Source organism: Tiliqua scincoides, chromosome 8 (genome assembly GCF_035046505.1).
Source record: "Tiliqua scincoides isolate rTilSci1 chromosome 8, rTilSci1.hap2, whole genome shotgun sequence".
Classification (NCBI taxonomy): domain Eukaryota; kingdom Metazoa; phylum Chordata; class Lepidosauria; order Squamata; family Scincidae; genus Tiliqua; species Tiliqua scincoides.
In genome coordinates this window covers 53,344,792-53,361,807 of record NC_089828.1, presented here as the reverse complement: position 1 = coordinate 53,361,807, position 17,016 = coordinate 53,344,792, and the positions used below count along the sequence as shown (strand labels likewise).

The 17,016-nt window shown below is 46.8% G+C and overlaps 1 protein-coding gene and 1 pseudogene across 8 annotated transcripts in view; both read left to right on the top strand.

Annotated features, from left to right (window-relative positions):
- MSI2 (musashi RNA binding protein 2) overlaps positions 1 to 17,016 on the top strand; it is a 474,139-nt gene that overhangs the window by 165,003 nt on the left and 292,120 nt on the right. The window lies entirely within an intron of this gene.
- Positions 1,974 to 2,090, top strand: LOC136659559 (5S ribosomal RNA; annotated as a pseudogene).

Below are 17,016 nucleotides of genomic sequence, written 5' to 3'. Positions count from 1 at the left end.
TTCCTGTGGCCTGGCACTCCCGGGAGGTAGTTGATGATAATGCAAACTTGAACTTGCGGAAGTGCCAGACTGTGTGTGGGGTATATTTATAGCAGCCTTGTTTACTAGGTAAAGTAACTCTTCGTAAGGGTAGGAAGGATGCTTAGCTGCTCCGCACAGAGGTACGTGTGCTTGGCAGGTGGCAGGCAGCTTCTTTTTTCTCATGAACACAGTAGGATTCCCCCATTTTTTCCCTCCTTTCTTCTGAAAAGTGAGGGAAGCACGAGCATGCGTTGTTGTGAAAAACAGAGGTTCTGTCTTTGAATGCAAAGTTCACCCAGTGGCATCACTAGGATTTATAGGACCTGGTCTGGGAGGTCAGCGCATCACCGCCATGGTGGACCTCCTCCCAGGTAGTGGACAGTGCCCCCTGGGTGGTGGGCGTAGTGACACACCATTGCCCTGCACCTGTTGGTTTTTTGGCTGTAACGTTTGATAGAATAGAAGTATTTCATCACAGTTAGTTTCATTGCATTCTACGTGAAATTATGCATCAGATGATATATAATATGATGGTATTATTCAAAAATACCAACATTAAAAATATTTTTGGTCAGTAGTGGCGCCCCCCCCTCCGTGTGCGTCACCCAGTGTGGCCCGCATCCCCATAGCGATGTCACTGCTTGCACCCCAGGCAATGTAACTTTTTGGCAGCAAGACTTCTGCATAAAGTTTAATGGTTGTGTAAAGGGGCTTGTGGTGGTGGGGTGTGTGTGTGTGTATCTGTATTTGACTTTTCCTAGGCAACATGCAAAGTGGCCATCCCAGGGTTAAAGAGGCGGACCATGGGATCACACATGCTCCCTGAGTCCTGTTCTTTTCCTTCTCTCTTTGATTCTTTATTAAGTCTAACCATTGTCAACCCTGGCTAAAATGAAACTGGGGTTTCTCTGAAACTCAGTTTCAGAATGCAGGCTATAATGTTTGATTGAACAATTGTCAGCCCAATCCTATGGGCTGGATTCATCAGTGGAATGTATGTTCTGCTGGTGATCACTGCTGTAAAAGCACCGTAAAGCGCAATAGTGGGATGTACTGATAGCAAGAAGTGTGTGTGTGTGGGAGGGGGGCATTCAAGGGGAAAAGGCTGAAGAGCAGTTTCTGGGTCCTAGTGGCTATCGCCTTTGGAGAGACCGTATCCTGCTAAAATGTGCTTTGATAGCTCGGTGCTACCTCCTGGATTGCTGCTCCTGGTTCATTGTTTCAGCATGGCTGGTCTTGCTTCTGCTGATCCTTAAGAGTTGCCTCTGGCTTCCCTCATTTTCTGTTCCTAAATATCCAATCAAGGGGAGTTTTCCTGAGATTTTTCTCTAGAGCAGGGTGGTATACAAAGATTGACTTGAAGACCACAGACGCTGACTTCCTGGCACTGCGCTGTGTAGCTGCTCTGTGTTTGTACTGCCTCGAGGGAAGCAACTGCGCTGTTGATGGTCAGCAGGAGTGTTTTTTTCCAGGTCAGTTGCTTTGATGCTTCTGTGAGACACTTGGCTGCAGTGTAGCATTATGTAGTACTTGAGGAAGGGCCTGGCTCTGTGAGTGAAGCACCTGCCTTGTCTATAAAAGGTCTTGAGTTCAGTCTCTGATGGCATCTCCAACCAGGGCCTTGGAATAAGCCTCCTGCCTGAAACCCTGGAGAGCTGGTCCCAGTCAGTGTAGACAATCCTGAGCTAGATGGAGCAATGTTCTGGCTCGGAACAAGACAGTTTCGCAGTTTTGTGGTTCAGTGGCAGAGTGAATGTTATGCATGGAGACAGTCCTAGAGCAGTGGTTCCCAAACTGTGGGTTGGGACCCATTGGTGGGTCGGGACCTGATTTTAGGTGGGTCACCAACGGGTGATGGGAAGATCGGATAACTACTTGCCTCAAGCCCTGCAGCTATTCAGAAATCAGATACTGTAGCTGCTAATTACCCTGGGCAGCTGCTAATTACCCTGGGCAGCAACTGTTACCCTGCACATGCCCAATCTCGTCTGATCTTGGAAGCTAAGCAGGGTCAGGCCTGGTTAGTACTTGGATGGGAGACTGCCTGGGAATACCGGGTGCTGTAGGCTTATACCATAGTCTTTAGAGACTGAAGGTTGAACAGGAGAAAGGGCCAGGTCCCAGAAGCCCTTAGAAGACTTTGGAAGGATTGTTTTGGTCAAGCTCCCCCTGCCAATCTTCAGCCCCCCATGCACCTTCTCTCCCATGCTGCAGCACTCCCTCCCTCTGCCCCACTTCCTCTTTCTCTCCAGTTACCTTTCAAAATCGAGTGCATGGGTTGTCGTGCCATTTTGTGCCGTGCCGTGCCTTCCAGCAGGCCTGAAAGGGGAGAACAATCCAGTGGCAGCCCCTGTTCCTGGCTACCACCACGTGGGATAGGAACAAGAAACCTGGCTGCTCACTCGCCTACCCCTTTCACATGCTGGATTCTTGCAGGTGGGTCCTATGTTGCAAGTCGCGGTCTGAGGTGGGACTCGGCTGATGATCCCTGCTGTAATGCAACCCTGGCTGCCCTGCAGGAAATTTTCCACTAGCCTTGTGCCACAGTTCACAGAACACAAATTCATGTTCCCCCTCTACCATTTCTTGGTCCCCAAGCCCCAGTAAGTGCATACAGCATGAATGGATTTTTACCTGTTCTTGAATATATATGGCTAGATCATGTGTTGTGATATAAAATATATGGGTGGGAAATGTGTGCCTCCACTTCTTAGCCAGTTACCTGAGATATGTTCATTTTAATCAGAGAGGACAATGGTGGAGCCTGTATAAGTGTTCCTAAATTCTCTGCGCATCTTATTATTGATTACTGCCTTGTGCACTTGGCGGGTCTCTCTTGACTCCGGGACGAGATTTTCCCTATTTATTTCTTTCAGCAGTTTAAGCAGCCCTCCTCCATGTCATGCAAGTGAGCTAATAATAGACCATACTGTGGGAGTGTTTGGCTGCCAGCAGTTCATAAAATCTGGCTTCGTTTACTCCAATGGGTCTCCACTGGCCCCTCCAGCTTGGCTGGCTCCCGAGGAGTTGACTGTTTCAAAGGAAAAGAGCTCTTTCAGAGTCTGCGGAAGCAAAGTGAATCAGCGCAAGCAACCGGACGGTTCTTTTTATTTTGGTTTTTTTTTTGACACTCTGGAATGTGACCTTGTCTTTTGATGCTGTGAGTTCCTGACTATCGGTCATGCCTGAGACATTGTCAGCTGAGTTGCTCCTCTCGGAGGAAGGGCATTCTCACCGCCACGATGACCTTGTGACATTCACGCTGAAGGTCGTGCATTCCCCAAGATGCTGGTGGTCTCTCCACAAAGGAAATTTCACAAGAGGGGTGGGGTGGGGGGGCATAAGGTCCATATCGATTCTTTCTTAGATACTGTTTGCTTTCATTCCCATTTACCTTTCCCAGCTCAGCCATTATTAGAAGGCACTTGTTTTTGTTTCCATCAGTTAAGTATAATGAAACCATCCCGAATGCCTTAATCTTAAATATATCGGCAGTGGCGAGAGGCGATATAATTCCTTTCACTCCTGTTAATGCCCTAAATTTTCTCCTGTGCTTTGTGTGCTCTCTGCCCTTGTAATTGCCAGAGAGTAGAATTAACCTTTCCATTTCTCCCTGAAATCCAAAAACAGAGGCTGCCAAGGGGATCGTCTATCACACCAGTAACACTTCCACTGGAAATTTGTCTTCCTGATGTTTCGGGTGTGGTATGTTAAATGTTATTTTAAGAACACTCTGTGTTCCTCAGCTGTGACAGCTAAATCTATCCCAACTCTGACCTGTGCCATTGTGGGGAAGGAATCGAAGAAAACAGAAGCTCTGTTTGAAAGCTCCCCCCACCGCCATAAAGTGAATGTGTGTGAAGGAGAAATGGGGAAGGTGCCTATTTGGTCATGCTGGTGGATCTAAAGTAGGGGTGTCCAAACCCCGGCCCTGGGGCCACATGCGGCCCTTGAGGCCTTTCAATGCGGCCCGCAGGGAGCCCCCAGTCTCCAATGAGCCTCTGGCCCTCTAGAGATTTGTTGGAGCCCAAACTGGCCCAACGCAACTGCTCTCAGTGTGAGGGCGACTGTTAGACCTCTCGCGTGAGCTGTGGGATGAGGGCTCCCACCACTGCTTGCTGTTTCACGTCTGTAATGCAGTAGCGGCAGCAAAGGAAAGGCCAGCCTTGCTTTGTGCCAGGCCTTTTATAGGCCTTGAGCTATTGCAAGACCTACATTCATTCGTATAAGTTCATCTTTAATATATTCATTTATGTAAACTTATGTAAATTTCTTCAAATTTTAAATGTAAATTAATTCTTTTTCCCCTGGCCCCCTACACAGTGTCAGAGAGCTGATGTGGCCTTCCTGCCAAAAACTTTGGGCACCCCTGATCTAAAGTGTCAAACCGTGTAGAACAGTGGTTCCCAAACTGTGGGTCAGGATCCACTTGTGGGTGGCAGCCTGATTTTTGGTGGGTCACCAAAGGGTGATGGATAGATCAGATACTGTAGCTGCTAATCACCCTGCAAAGAGCTCAACTCCTGCAATTTGCAAGCATGCATAAATATAGGGAGATAAATGTTTGAGGATCTTTTCTTCTGGTTATTACTTATAAGTAAATAAGCTCCTGCACCACCACTGCCATGTCCAGTCTAGTTCTGAAGAAAACTTTTGTTTGGTGAAATCAGGGCTGCTCCTGTTTCGGGTCTTCTGCAGGCTGCTGAATTGCTAGCTGTTAGAATTGATCAGGAGGGGCCTTGGTGGACATTTTAAAACTGACATTTTAATGTGGTTAACATTGTTAACAGACCAGGGACACACTATACTTGCTCCCAGTGTGGAAGGGATTGTCACTCCTGAATCGGCTTTTTCAGCCACACTAGACACTGTGCCAGAACCCCCATTCAGAGCGCGATACCAGAGACTGAAGGTTGCCAACAACATTGTTTAACATTTCTGAGCTATTTGCAGAGAGAATCAGATCCCAATCCTATGCCTGTCTAAACAGAAGCAAGTCCCATTATAGTCAAGGAGCTTACTCCCAGGAAACTGTGAATAGGATTGCGGTCTCAGTTGTCTCCTGGATATGTGTGTGTGTGTGTGTGTGTGTGTGTGCACACAGAAGGGGGGGTTGGTTGGCAAACTTCAGTCTCGAAAGACTATGGTATAAGCCTACAGCACCCAGTATTCCCAGGCGGTCTCCCATCCAAGTGCTAACCAGGCCTGACCCTGCTTAGCTTCTGAGATCAGACAAGATCGGGCATGTGCAGGCTACTAACTTTGTTTGGATCTCCAATCTGCCACTACTTGTGAGAAATGGACTTTTATTTTTCAGAAGACCTTCAAAGCCCTCTCTGGCATTGCTAATAGAGTGCTCTCTACTGAAGGAAAACTGCCTCCGTTTCAGTCTCGTGCATCTATTAAATATATATAAGATCTTCCCAAATATTATTTCTGGAAGTAGCTGGATCTGTTGGGTGGAACTGAAGTGCTTTTGTCAGCTGGCAAAATGCAATCTCCTGAAAATAAGAGGGTCAGCCTAGTAAAGAGGATTGTCTGCATGTCATTTATAGGATATTGGTGTCTAGTAGGGGCTTGTAAAGGGGGCACCTTGGAGTGGGGTGTTTCTTCCTTTTGTTTATATATCTGAAGCCAAGAGAAGAAAAAGGGTGGAACTGATGTTCAAGCTGTGCCATCATGGATCCCTAAAGCTGAACTTTGCTTAGCAGAGGATCAGACAAGCTTGCAAAAACTTGTGACTGTGCTCGAATAGCTTCAAAGCCCACTTGCTCAAGGCCCAAGTCTTCTTCCTTTTGAGTTTTACAGAATTGCCTGCACCCCCTGCCCTTTGACTCGGGAATGCAGTGGGTTAAAGCTTGGTCCCTCCACCCTGCCTGCCCTGTGTTTATTTGTCTTGGGGGCTGTGATGAATTGAGGAGAAGAACAAGCTCTCACACCATCTGTGGTTAATTGGGGGAATATTTGGAAACCGTTAAAGTGCACTTGGACCTCTGAAAGGGCTTAAAAATCTGCTTTTCACCCCAGATGGTAAATGTAAAAGACAACCTTGGCAAGCTGCTTGTAATCGCGCCTACTTATATAGGCCTTTCCCATTTCAGAGCACTGTCCAAACATGGACTAATCTGGGCCATATTTCCTTTGAGTTATGGCGTAATTAATTTCAAGGATATTGGCCTAAATTAATTTGGACTGTTTGATCATGTACCTTGGGGGTGCCTTTTTCCTTTTGTGCTGTGACAGAATAATCTTGTCCCCCCCCTTCCAGAACACAAAACACTTGTATTGCCTGAAATGTACCACAAACTTTAAAGCAATGAAATAGTAAACTTTCTGTAGGCTAGAGATCTTCATTCTCTCTGTGGAAGCAAGCAACTTGGTAACTACTTACAAGCTGATAAGTACGTAAGTGTTGATGGAAATGAGAGCTACACAGTGGTGGTGCTATTGTGTGCAAATTTCTCTCCACCCCTCCCCACGTGCTGTTCAGTTTCACCCTTGTGTTGTTGTCGCATCCTTTTAAATAATCCTCTCAAATTATGGCATCAGACCCTATTGCTGGGGCCAGTGCATACCACAGCAGAATTGAGTTGTAAAAGTTGGATTGTACCACTTGAGATTGTGGGGTGTGTGTTACATGTTGGCTCCCCAATCTCAAAAGCCTCCCTGTGCAAGCAAACCAACTGCATCAAAGAGAGGAGAAGGGTTCGGTTTCACTTTTTCGAGAGAGAGAGAGAATTTTTCCCCCCATGTGGGGAACACTCAACCCCTTTGTTGTAGCCTGAAGCAGTACAGTCCTGGAATGACCCTCAATTCTACTGAATGTTTAAACTAGATGTCCAGTCCCAGAAGCAGGAAGGGATTTGCTACCTTTCTGCTTCTTTCTAAAAGGCTACCTGTTGGTACACTTGGATTCAGTTCTCCTTTCTGGAGAGGCAGCCGAATATGAGGATGGGGAGTACATGGATAAGTACTCCATGGCATACTAACTCTTTTTTTTTAATTGGAAAGGGCTGCAGCTCAGTGGCAAAGCACCTGTTTTGCACAGAGAAGGTCCCAGGTGCTGTCTCCAGATAGGACTAGGAAAGATCCCTGCCTGAAACTTTGGAGAGCTACTGCCAGTCTGTGTTGGCAGTGCTAAACTGGGTGGACCACAAGTTAGGTCCGCGTGTTCATATTGATGCATTAATCTGGTGGTTCCCAAATTTAGCGTGGTCACAGTGCCCTTCTTTCATGGCGGTCTCTTCTTGATGTTAATGCCCAGAAGAGCTGGGAAGAGGCTTTTGGGGGCATCCCGAGGCACCTCCAGGCACAATATGGGAACCACTGGATTCACCTCTTTGCCCTTTTCATCAAGTAACTTTAGATCTCCTCCAGTGTGTGCTGTTTTAAACCATTTTTTATAGGATGAACCTGGTCACTTCAGAATACAGTTTTCCCAGGTATTCACATCTTAATTTTGTGTGTGTTTGGGGGGGGGGGTGCCACTTGTGCTGCAACTTGCCTACCTTTCTTCACTACCATGTTTTAGATCTACCCAAACAATTGGATGATTTTTTTAAAGGCTGCTTTGTCAGCTGTGAGGTGTCGGTGAGGAGAGGGCAGCTCTTAATTTTCTCTGCTTCCCCTCGAGTTTACTCCCCTCTGTGAGGCATGGCCTACTTTGCTGAGGTCCTTTGATGCAGTTGGGTGAGGTCAGGTTGGGGCAGTGGCGTCGCTAGGGGGGTGTGGGCCGCACTGGGTGACGCGCAAGAGGGGGTGATGCGCTAAAATCATGGTGGTTAGGAATAATACCATCATGTTATATACCGTTGGATGCGGAATTTTGAGCAGAATGCCATGCAAGAAACAGGAGTGAAATATCTCCTTTCTATCAAAAGTTATTGGCAAAAAACTGGAAAACAAAAAATGCATGGAGCCCAATGGAAAGAGAAACCAAGGGGTATCGTGCATTTACTCGCGAGTAGGTGAATGTGCCTTAATCCATCTGAAAGGGCAGGCTGAGAGGAATCCAACAACACCAGAACAGTCCTGATCCAATGAATGTAGCCCCCCAAAAGCACCTGAGAAGGAGGTCCCTGCCTCCAAGCTGGCGAATGTATTGAGCCCTATAGAAAGCAAAACTAAACCACATGGTCATGTTTACTCGTGAGTAAGCAAATGTGCCTTGGCTCCAGGGCAGGTCAGGCAAAGGGAAATGTGAGGCCAGCAGAATGGTCCTGATTTGAAAATCTTACTGATGATTTTTTGGGGTGGGTGTTATTGCAGGCAGGCTACAGAGAAAATTCACTTGGTGGAACAGGGCTGGCTTTCCCTTATTTGTTGATTTTACTTTAATTTATAATTATTTATTTTAATTTGCTTTATGATGGGTCCTGGACAGTCATTCTAAGAAGTGGGTCCCAGTGCTAAAAGTCTGAGAACTGCTCCAATAAGGTGTTAGCAAGTTGATACCCTGGGGGGAAGGTGACACCACTAATGACCAAAATCACTAAAACCAGAGTTTGGAGGAATAATACCATCATGTTATATATCAATGTGTAATTTCATGCAGAATGCGATGAAACAAACTACATTGAAACATCTTTATTTTACCAAAAGGTACAGCCAAACCACGCCCACCACCTAGAGTGTTGCCCCGCCCACTGCGGGGGGGATGATGCGCTGGCCTCCCACACCGGGTGACGCGAACCCTAGTGATGCCACTGGGTTGGGGCAAAGCCTTTGCTGTGCCAGAAATCCAGGAAATAGCCATACTCGGGATCTGAACAGATTTTGTGTGTGTGTGTGTCTTATAACCTGACAGTTGTCGTATTCTGTGAAGGGGATATAAGCATATATTGGAGGTTTACCTAACATGTGGTATTGGGCAACTGTGTACTTTTTGGCCTCTTTGCAAAATGTTGGCTTCTTAATTACCATATGTTGATTGACTTGTATGGGAGTTGAGCATTTGCAAAAGAGCTCCTGTGACCCATTGAGCATAATATTGGTTAGGAAACATCATAACATGGTACTGTTTAAGATGAGAGTAGGTTTGAGGTGATAAACAAACCCTAGGTGAGCTGAGAGGAGCACCTCTTTGAAGTGAGGGTTTGCCAGCTAGAGAAAGTGAAGTTAGTGAGTGCCAAGTGGAAGATGAGCTGTGATGGAGTGATCTTCCTTAACCTATTTTGCAAACCATGGCTTGGACTTGGGTATGCAAAGATCATGCTGTGTTCTCAGAATCTCTTCTGAGATTCGATTGGGGATACAGGACAGAGACTTTTCAGTGTTGGTGCCCAGACTAAGGAATTCTCTGAGTGAGCAGTGAAAGCTTTTCTGTTTTGCTTTTTCATGATACTATGTTCTCCTGGTGCTTCATTTTATTGGCTCTGGCAGTGTCTGTTTCTGTTGGCTTAGATCTGGTGTGTTATTGTGATAGTGCTTCAAGAATGGTTGTTGTATTGCACTGTAAGAGTTCTTGGTGGTCTTTTAAATGGGAAAGCAAAGCAGCATGTCAGTATTTAAACCCACACAAAGCAACATGGGATGGCTACAGTCAACCTTTTCCACCTGCAGTGTAGGGTTCTGCAGCCAATGCATGGTGAAATTCTACTTGCTGGTTGCTTTAGGACAGGGGTGCCCAAACCCCGGCCCTGGGGCCACATGCGGCCCCCGAGGCCTCTCAATGCGGCCCTCAGGGAGCCCCCGGTCTCCAATGAGCCTCTGGCCCTCTGAAGATTTGTTGGAGCCCACACTGGACCGACGCAACTGCTCTCAGCATGAGGGCAACTGTTTGACTTCTCGTGTGAGCTGTGGGTTGAGGGCTCCCTCTACTGCTTGTTGTTTCACGTCTGTGATGCAGTAGCAGCAGCAAAGGAAAGGTCGGCCTTGCTTTGTACAAGGCCTTTTATAGGCCTTGAGCTATTGCAAGACCTTCATTCGATCATATAAGTTCATCTTTAATATATTAATTTGTGTAAATCTATGTAAATTTATTCAAATTTTAAATGTAAATTAATTCTTTTTTTCCCCTGGCCCCTGACACAGCGTCAGAGAGATGATGTGGCCCTCCTGCCAAAAACTTTGGACACCCCTGCTTTAGGAGGATGCAGACAATTGGCTTCCCGAGTGATCAGTACCGTAAAGTATCACTTGGTACCAGTGGCATCACTAGGGTTTGTGTCGCCTGGTGTAGGAGGCCAGTGCATCACCCCCATGATGGACCTCCTCCCATACAGTGGCCAGGGCAGTGCCCTGGGTAGTGGGTGTGGTGATGCTCCATCTCCCTGCCCCCTGCTGGTTTTTTGGGTATAACTTTTGATAGGATAGAGTCGTTTCAGCACTGTTTGTTTCATTGCATTCTGCATGCAGTTACGCATCAATTGATATATAACATGGTGGCGGTATTCGAAAATACCAAGATTTTAAAAAATTTTGCACACTAGTGGTGTCACCCCCCCGTGCGCATCACCCAGCACAGCCCGCATCCCCTAGCAATGCCACTGTGTGGTACCCAGTTGTCTGCACCTCCCTGTTGTTGAGATGCAGTGCAAGTGGGCGGACAGTGGCATACAACTAAGTTTGGATGTGGTCCCAAGACGAGCTTAATTTTTTATACTGATCAAATACCTCTAGGGCAGCAGCTCTGTGGATAAAGCTTTCTGCTTTGTCCGTGTCACCTGTGCCAAGAGGTGCTCGAAACCTCTGTTGTCACCAACTCTTTCTCCCCCCTGCCCCAATCTTAGCAAAAGATGGTGCTTCTGATAAAGCCTGCAGTGGCAAGGTCTGTGCCCTTCCTGCCTCTGGTAGGCTCAGATCCGGCGACAAGGGCTTGCATTTCTCAGAGGCAGCACAACCCAAACCTTTTCCCCCCTCCTCTAGTAGCTGAATTTTAATCACTTTAGATGCAGTGCCCTGATAGACTGAATCAATTTAATTTTCTCTTGCTCGGGACCGGGAGGAGAGCGGTGGGGGCAGGAGAGAAGGTCAGGACAACTCAGTAAGTAAACAGTTTCTCCCCCTTCTCCTTCTTGCCATTTCTCCCCCTCCCCCCAACTTTTTTTTTTCTTTTTTAAAAGCTCAAGCAGACAAAATAAACATGGCAATATCCTGAAGAACGCTGATAGCCGGCGACATCGTTCTGTGCTGGAGGGGAGAGCTTATTAATCAAAGCACCCGCTTTCAAATGCTGGAGATGCCGTTTGAAGCGAAGGTTCCTCTCCCACTGGGGTCCATGGAGTCCTTTGATTTGCTCCCAAGGAGAGCGGCTTCCCTCCCCCTTCTGTAGGTAGGGCTTTCAGGTGAAAATACTGAAAGGTTTCCACACTTTATAAGTCTCACTTGAAAGGGATTCATTCTGGTGCCTCCTGAGGAGTCTGGCCTGGCTACAATTCCCATTTTCTAATTGTTTGCTACCTGTGCCTTCTTGGCCCTGCTTTGCAAAAACCATTCATGTTGCACATTAATGCAGTTCTCCCAAAAACGTGGGCTTGCACCACGTTTCTGAGGGAGGTGTACAACCCCTTTAAGAACATAAGAACATAAGAACATAAGAACAGCCCCACTGGATCAGGCCATAGGCCCATCTAGTCCAGCTTCCTGTATCTCACAGCGGCCCACCAAATGCCCCAGGGAGCACACCAGATAACAAGAGACCTCATCCTGGTGCTCTCCCCTACATCTGGCATTCTGACTTAACCCATTCCTAAAATCAGGAGGTTGCGCATACACATCATGGCTTGTACCCCATAATGGATTTTTCCTCCAGAAACTCGTCCAATCCCTTTTTAAAGGCGTCTAGGCTAGACGCCAGCACCACATCCTGTGGCAAGGAGTTCCACAGACCGACCACGCGCTGAGTAAAGAAATATTTTCTTTTGTCTGTCCTAACCCGCCCAACACTCAATTTGAGTGGATGTCCCCTGGTTCTGGTATTATGTGAGAGTGTAAAGAGCATCTCCCTATCCACTCTGTCCATCCCCTGCATAATTTTGTATGTCTCAATCATGTCCCCCCTCAAGCGTCTCTTTTCTAGGCTGAAGAGGCCCAAACGCCGTAGCCTTTCCTCATAAGGAAGGTGCCCCAGCCCCGTAATCATCTTAGTCGCTCTCTTTTGCACCTTTTCCATTTCCACTATGTCTTTTTTGAGATGCGGTGACCAGAACTGGACACAATACTCCAGGTGTGGCCTTACCATCGATTTGTACAACGGCATTATAATACTAACCGTTTTGTTAGTTTTGTTAGTCACTTTCTCCCAGGTGAACAACCTGTGTTGGGTTGGACCCTCCTTTGGGGGAATGTGTGGACAGTCAGGGTGGAAGAGCTTGATGTACTCCTAAAAGACAGAACCACCTTTGTCTAGTCAACACTGGCTTGCACCTGAAGGTAGGTGTGTGTGTGTGTGTGTGTGTGTGTGTGTGTGTGTGTGTGTTGGGGAGGAAGTGATTGCTGGTGTATTGTAGCGACTAAGAGGCTGAGCTGTGGATCAGGTTTGAATCTTGCCTCTGCCATGAACTCAATAGGTGGTCCTAGACAAGCCACTTCCTCCCAGCCTCTGGTTTCCCCCATCTTCCCCCTCCCACCTGAAGCAGTGGACAGAGGTGCCAGTTAAGTGCAGCTTGGTTAATCAGCAAATTTGGTTAACAACTCCCTCTGTGGTGCTACTCTGCTCTCTATCAGGATCCTCTTGGAATGGAGACTGTATGCTTCCTTGCTAGGGCACTGCTTAGGAAGTTGTCTCTTCAGGAACCTAGTGGGCAAGAAGAGAAGGTGGAGCAGCAGGAGAGCATGTCTGGTTAGTGTGAGAGTATTTTAAGGACTGTAAACACTTTAACTTGCATATTTGGTAAACTGGCACCCTCTATTGCCCATGGATACCAGTTAAAGGTTTTATCGTACTTATGGCAGTGGTTCCCAATCAGTGAGCCATTGCTCCCCAGGGAGTCATGAAAACCATCCAAGGGAGCACAGAATCCTTGCAAAAAACCCACCACTTTATACAATGTATAGGATCGTAGCCCTAATGTGTGGAAGCCTCTGTTAGGTCTAACACTGCCGTGGGAATTGGGATGAAGAGATTTGTGATGTACTGAAGGCTACCTTGTGAGTTTATGGTTGAGTTGGGATTCCAACCAGGAACTTCCCAGTTCCTGAGCTGCTTTGCGAGACGAGGACTGAACAAACTCATGCCTGCGGTTCAGCTTTCGTTCTCGTTCCGTCAAGCTGTGCTGCCTTTTGGGGGCAGCTAATATACAGATAGACGGAACAAATTTTACACAAACTATTTTTTCCCCCATCTAATGCCAGTTATTTCACACCCACAGCATGAAACTGATCAGCTGGAGGCCATGACCGTTGTCTTAGAGAGAGATGTTTTGTGCACTAAGTGCTTACAAGCGCTCCAGTCAAGTCTCTTCATGTGGGGAGACCTGGAGAGGCGGCCAGATGGACAGCCAGCCCAAGCCCCTTGCCCTCCAGATCCTTCACCTCCAGTGTCTTCCCTGCAGGGTCCTCGCCTCTTGCCCCCCCCCCCCACCTCATTGGCAGGTTCAGGCAGGCTGGTGTGATGCTCCAGATTGCTGTAATCGCCCTGATCTGATGAGCTTTTAGAAGCCTGCCTAATTCTGAAAGGCATGTATAATGGAAGAGCAATGTGAATTAATAAAGCAAACTTGGCGAGCTTTATGATAAATTTGGTAGCCTGCCATAACCATCAGCCCCATATGTGCAGTTGTAAATAACTACCATGGTTGAATTTCTTTCAAGTTGCCCATAATGACGATAATTATGCATAATGAAAGGAAGATTACCCTTCCACGTAACCTTAGCTAAAAAGAAATATGGAAGCTTTTTTTTTTTTTGCCACTTGCATTCAGGGCTAGCACAGGGAAGTGTCTTGGGCTTGTGAAGCTGAACCTTTCTTTTAAGTCATGTGCTCATAGCGTTGGGCAGGGTCCTCCTTGCCAAAGTTGATGTTCTCGAAAGGAAGAATATTTAGTATTGACGGAAGGGGTGGGTTTGATTCAGGTCTATTCCTGGTCAAAATCTCATGCGTATGCTGTGTTTGGCTGCACTCACTTGGATGGGAATGTTGTTGTGGGTTTTAGGCTAGTGTCTGCGTGAACAAAGGCAGAAGAGCATTTGGTACTTGTAGAGGGGCTGTTTGAGGAGTTCCTTAATCCTGTTTTAGTAAGGGGGAGGGACAATAACTCAATGATTGAGTACATGGGAAGGTTCTGTTCCTGGCAGCTTCTCCAGGTAGCGCTGGGAAGTACCCTGGAGAGCCACTGCTACGCAGTAGAGAGGAGGTAACAGTATGTTCTAGAACCTGATTCAATAGAAGCCTTCAGGTGTTCATCCGAAGCTTTGATAACTCAACTTGATAACTCCACATGCTGTGTATGCAGAAGGTCCCATGTTCAGACCCTGGCATCATCTTGAGGTAGGGCTGGGAACATGTGACCTCTGTCTGATACCCTGGAGACCTGCTGTCTGTCGGTGTAGACAATACTGGATTAGGTGGACCAACCCATTATTGTCTGCATTGGGTCTGACTCCTTAGAAGGCAGCTTTCCAATTCCTGCTGATCCACACAGGCTTCCCATACAGAAACACATTCCCTTATTTTTCCCACAAGAAAGAACCTGTTGAACAGGTCTCCTCCATTGTATACCTACTGTAGCTATTACAATGAAGTAGACTGCCTTTCTAACAAGGAGGTGCCATTCCTCACTGTCATGGTTAATATGAACATGAAAAAGATTCTTGCTTCCCAGCCAACCAAAAGTAGCTGGGAAGTCCACAAGCAGGGCCCAAAGGCAATGCTTCTCTCCTGTTGCTATTATTCAGCCCCTGCTAACCGATGGTGACCTGGTTGGCACATGAAAGTTCCATCGGGTCCAGTAGCCATCGATAAGACCAAAACAGAAGATGATGTGACACTTTGGGTAGAACTAACAGTTCTTATTTATTCCATTTCTGTCTCTTTATCAATCATGGAACTGCAGTCAGGCTATGTGGTGTTCCCACGTTGTGTCCCCATTCAGTCACTGACCAGACTTAGATCTATTTAACTTTAGCAAGCTAGCTGCATCATGTGCCTTCTGGCCATTCTGGGGGGGGGGTCACTTGTCCCAATGAAGGTATAGCTTAACTGCCTCTGTTTGCAGGTCTTCTACCGTCTGCCTATTTGAATTCCCATATTAAGATGGTCACGGGTAGCGGGTTTGAGATTGGTCCTCGCTCTCGAAAAGTTGAAGTCCATTTCCATAGGGGGTTCCATCCATGTTGGGTGGAAAGTTCCGTGCTAGTAGACTTTTTAGTCCTTCTGTAAGGATGTGCTTTGGTGTCCTTCATGCTTCCCATATTCTTCCACAGAGCCATGGGAGGGGAAGTTATTGTGAAGTGTGCCTTCTGCTTTGGGAGGAGGTGCTGTGACAGAGGTTTATCCTGTCTGGTGTTGCTTCTGGAAGAAATTGAGAAGGCATGTTGGAGAGAACCCAAGACATCTCATTATTTTATTGAACCCATTTAAGAACCTGGGCATTGAGCAGGTCTCCAAAGTGGGCCCTCGTAAAACTGAACACTAGTCTTGCGCTCTTCATGTAGAGAACTGGTATGATGCAGTTTGGATGTGGGAAAGTGCGGTTTGAATCCTTGCCTAAACTTCAGTAAGACTCCTTTCCTCTTCAGAACCTACTTTACAGTGTGTTTGTGAGAATAAACGCACACCCCCAAATGTTGTGTATAGTGGAGAAAGATACAATATACATAAATAAGGTGGGTGCACTCTTTTTGACTAAGTTTGTGTTTAGCAGTCCAGCAGAGATCCACATTTGTCCCCTTTCTCTGTAAGTATTCAGCCTAGCTGTTAATTCCCGCCCTGGTGTTTTGAAATGGGTCTAGAGAGGTTTTATTTTTTTGCCCACCAGTATTGGCACTGTGGGGTTGAAGTGTCTGCTCTTGATGCAGGTCAGTTTCAGAACAAACTGGGCTATTTATAATGTTGGCTGAGTGCCACGGCTTTGTGTTTAATGAATGGCCAGCTCCACTGACACTCTTGCTTTGTACTTCCGAACAGTTGCGCAAGGATTCTGAGCTTAGCAAAACCCACTTAATGTATGCATGCATTGGTTGACAGCAAGGGCACATCACCCTTGCCCCCAAGGCCAGTGCAGTGAGCCTGGATTCTCTCTGTCCAGTGTGGATTCTCCTTGGAGCAGTACCTGTTCCTGTCCAGTTTAAGTGCTAAGCCTGGCGTCTTTCGTCTGTTCCACCCCAGCACTTTTATGGCGTGTGATGCTGAAATGCCCAGCGAGTGCGTGGGTGGCCTCCTTGCTCTGTTGCTGACAGCTAAAACAAGGTGCAATATAAACACTTGTTTAATTGCCACATGTCTCTTCCAGGCAAGACTTCCAATTTAGAGACAGAAGGTAACATCAGAGACCTGGTTTGTTTTGCTCGCAGTTAAACAACAGCAGAAAGGAGGTGAAAAGGCAGGGAGAACGTTATGCAAAATAATATATGCAAACGTTTGTTTTTAATGATGCTTCGGGCTTGTCATTTGTTTTGTTGCATGACTCTTGCATATTTGCTATGGCCTTACATCAGCAGCAAGGCTGGGAGGAATCTGGTTTAAAAATAGAAACATATCCAAGGTGATTCTGGTCCATCCCAATGTCTCCAAGACAGGTCAGTCAGATACACTTGGGAAGCTCACAGGTGAGGCCTGATGGTGGTAGCTTGTTGATCTCCAGGCTGCCTCTGAACATGGAGGTTCCATCTTTGTAGATTATGTCTTCTTGTAGGTTCCATCTATGTAGGTTGTGTCTTCATCTACACATGATGGGCAATGAGATAATAGAATTCTAAAGTAGGAGGGTGGACTGTACCACTTTAGATTGTAGGTGGTGGGGAAGGTCACTTTTGAATGCTCTCCCATGTAAAATAATTTGGTTCCCTTCTCCCAGCCACTAGCTCTCTGCCTGTTACTGAATTATAAACACGCTC